The sequence below is a fragment of the Chironomus tepperi genome, unplaced genomic scaffold (genome assembly GCF_022539635.2).
Source record: "Chironomus tepperi strain 1889 unplaced genomic scaffold, CSIRO-AGI_Ctep_v1 contig_486, whole genome shotgun sequence".
NCBI lineage: Eukaryota > Metazoa > Arthropoda > Insecta > Diptera > Chironomidae > Chironomus > Chironomus tepperi.
In genome coordinates this window covers 16,111-20,485 of record NW_027226608.1, presented here as the reverse complement: position 1 = coordinate 20,485, position 4,375 = coordinate 16,111, and positions in this window count along the sequence as shown.

Here is a 4,375-nt window from a genome sequence, read left to right as displayed (position 1 = left end):
CGACGTCTGTTTTGCATAAATTTAGTTTTAGGCTTTTTATAGCTGGAAAAAAGGATTGAAATTAATGGTTAGAAATGTATAATTGAGGATGAGACATGGTATGTGACTAGAAAATACATAATTCGAGCATCAAGAAGACTAAAGTCCGTTCATTTACTACGTAACTAGCGAATACCTTTCTTAGAACACTTTATCACCTCTTCGCACCCCTAGAGCTCCATAGCAACCTTAAGTACTCCATTACAACCTTTAGAACCCACTAGCATCCACTAAAACCCAATATCACCCCATAGAACTCATTAGCATCCCTCTAACAGCCTCCTAGAACTGAATAGCACCCTTTAGAGCCTTCTAGAGCTCAATAGCATCTTTTAAAGCCTCTTACAGCTTTCTTGGAACTCATTGAGCCTTCTAGAATCCCTTTTGTCCTTATGAAACCACCAAGAGCCTTCAAAAACCCTCTTAGAGCCTTTATGAGCTTCCTAGAACCCAATAGCATCCTCAATAGTCTCTTAGAGCCTTCTGGGACTCTTTAGAGTCTTTTAAAAATTTCTAGAGTCTCCTATAACCTCATAAAGCCTTCAAGAACCCTTAAAGTATTCGAGAATCAGTTTAGAATCTTTTGGAACCTTCCTTGAGCCTTCATGAACCCCTTGGAACCCAATAGCACTACCAATAGCTTCTTAGAGCCTTCTTTAACTCTCTTAAGCCTTCTTAAACGTCCTGGAGTCTTTTGGAAACCCTCTAAAACCCAAAAGCATCCCCAATAGCTTCTTTTGGTACAACGTCCCACCCAACCCACCTCCTGCTTGAAACATAAAATATCAACCCATGCTCTTCATCAGACACCATACCATGACCCCATTGACACTAAATATAATCACTACTTACTTGGAAACTGCCGGAACATCTCAAACAACGCACCCAATTGTATCTCATTAGCACTAAACTCTTCAACAGCTTGAATTTGTCCATCAACAATCAAAGGAATATTTCCATAATAAAATCGATCCAAGTTCATTTGTTCAACAATAAATTTAAGAACCCGTCCACCATCAAAGTCATATGGAAGTTGATGGATGGTCAAATCCTTAAGATATCCCTGCTGTGCCCTCAAAAAGCATGTCCTTTCCGTCCTTATGCCAACATACCAATGGAACGAAATCATCGTCGTGTCCAATTTTCTGATTCTGTATGGAAATTCATCACAATCGAAATAACTTCCAGTTCCTGTACCGTCCATAACGATAAAGTCAATTCCCGGCAAAGCCTTTACCAGATCATTGAAGTCATCATGTGCGAATCCATTCCAGGTCCAGTCAAGTCTTCGAATTGTGATTTTTTTGATGTTGGATTGACGATGAAAAATTTTAAAAAATTTCCATCGACTTTTTCGTAATGGACATCCACTAATGACGGCATTAAGAACAAACATTCCCGATCGACTTCTTCGTAGATTGAACAATTTTTGATTTTTAACTTCCTGAGACTTGTGAAGCCTTGGAAAAATCCAAAATTTCCCTTATTTGGATCCGCTGGAAGTCTTCAAGCTCTAAAATCTCAATCGAGCCTTTAAACATGTTGATGACTTGACAAAATTTTCTCAGCTGTTCAAAGCCTTTGTCACTTCTGATCACGACATTTCGGAATTTAACACGTGACACATGATCGTGTGATGTTATGGCTAAACATTTTGATGGCGTTAATGTAATCTGATGACGCAGCATAAGAGTTACAGAGTCTCCAATGTATTGAGCCCATCTAAATGAGGATTAAAAAAAAGTCTAAATTATTTGTAATTTTAAATTATGTTATAGCTCCTCAATACATATAAATGTGTCCTTTAAACCTTCATCTAAATGGAAAAATGGTCCAAAATTGCAGTTGGAGTTGATAGCCAATAATAAGGATTTTGCTTCAGACTACATCTATAAAAGGTCAAATGATCTTTAAATTGAAGTAAATTCTAAGATTTTGTCATAAATTCTAAAAAGCTTGAGACACACTGCACTATATCTAAACCGAATACCATAAATCAGAGTTCGGAGTCGGACTTAGTCAATTAAAGCCGACTAAATTGGTTGTTCCAGAGGTGAGCAACCTTACATTATTCATGGTACATCTTGGTGGTAATCCACACCTAACAGACAAAAGGCATATTTTCATGGTATGCGAAGATCATTACGGTACCTAAAAGTGGCTTTTTTTGTCTTTTTAGGGCACGGCATGGCAAATTAGACAGCCCACTAGTTTGCCGCGGCATAAAGGTTGTCCATCACTGAGTTAATCGATCAAAAATCCGATCTCAAGGCTTCCATTGATTTGACCAGAAAATCCCTATATTTCATGGATTCAATGGATTCAAAGGAACCCATAGTTTCTGCCAAATGATTCGGACTCAGTCACATCAGCTCAGTACCGGATTTTGGATCGATTAATCGACTTGTGCTATTCGGGTTTGCTTTATATTCTTCAATGGGTAACTGCATACATTTTTACTAATCTTATTTGAACTACATACATCATTTATGATGAGAAATGTTGATTTTTGAATTAGGTGTAATCCCTGAACTTATCACTGTCATCTTTATATGATGTTCCACTCGGGAATGTATTATAATGTGTATTACAGTGATGGATCATCAGACTTATTATGAATCATAAAAACATATGAATGGACACTTAGATTTGCATATGAAGCACATGAAGCATGACTCGACTTTCACCTCAGAATGTTAGTTTTAAAGCAACCAAAATCTACTTCTAACTTATGTTAATTGAGAGGGATTAAGGAAGATTCACTCATTACGTAACGTGATCGACATCTTGATCCTTTTTCGTAACGCAATGAAATGAACAGCTACATATGATGATAAGTATTAGATGATAAAATGAGGGGAGCTATTTGGAAAGGAATTCAATTCCACTTACGTCGGAAACAGCACAATTAACTTCCATAACGACTCTAAATCCAGGTATGAAGTTATTTCCAGACAGATGTCCTCGGGTAGGTTTTGAAGTTGCATTTAGAGATCTAAAAATAAACAATATTATTAATTATAATGTACGATAGATAATTAAACAGGATGAAGTCAGGCAATTGTATGGTCATGTGAATAGATGACCATATGATGCCTCAATATTTAAACTGACAACTGGTGTCTTTCAGTATGGAATGCGATCTCTAGATCGACCTAAGAACTCATGTGATTGTTGTGTGAGCAACGATGCAAAAGTGCCAGGAATAAGAAACTATCAGAAGTTGTCTAAAGGCAGATACAGCTTTGACCGAACTCTAAATAGACGGTAATGAGCCTAAGTGAGCTTTCGTCAACGAAGTATTCTTAATCAGCTAAAATTAACCACAGTTCATTCGAAACTGCAGACCTGCAGTCAACCACAATGAAGTACTGAGAATTCATACCAAAATAAACATAAATTTATCTGTAAAAAATGATAAAGCCACATTCTCACATTTGTAATTTGCTAACAATACTTGGAAGTAATGCAAATATTCAACAATGACTTGATAGTAGGGTGGCCAGAGGATTTTTGCTGATAATTTGGACACTTTTGGAAAAAATCGGAACACTTCATAGTTTGGCACTATTAAAGTTCTTCTGGTCAACACCGTCCCGGCAATAATACATCAAATGGCCGCCCTACTTAATAGGTTTTATCTTGCACAGACAAGTCTAGACATGAGCTTAAAAACGTTATAAAGATATAACAACTCAAAGGTTGTCAACCACTGCTATAGATTATCCAGAGAGAAACAGACAACAAGTCATCGACGTTAAACTTATCTTAAATTTGGAGTCTTATGACAATTTACAATAATTTCAAGATTTTATAGCAGCAAATCCCTAAAAATCAAAGAGTATGAGTAGAGCTTGATCACCAGATGAGCATGCTAGTGAGCATTGCTCTCAGTTTACTCTGATCTTGATAGCACTCTATTTGCGAATTAAGCATAAACAAACGATCGACTTGCTGTTAAGTTCTCAATTTACACACTAGTGTGAAATTTCAAACCATATGCTAGACTAAAACAAAGGAATTTTAATTAAATCATGAAATTCTTGGAAGAATATTTGTTCTTAAAGTTATATGCATTAATAATTTTTAATAAATTCAGAGAATGAAGAACTTAAGGCATGATTTCATAACTGGGAATTACAATTAAGTTTAATACATTTTGACCTTTGAATCCGGATCCGATGACCAATGAACAATTCAAATTGTAATACCCAATAGCTTAGTGCTTTTGGCACTTGATCGGCAATCGAGAATTGCGTTAAACTTGAGACTTTCAGTGAACATTCAACATTTTTTAAACATGATTTTGTGTTTTTATTGTTTTCATTTCTTTGTT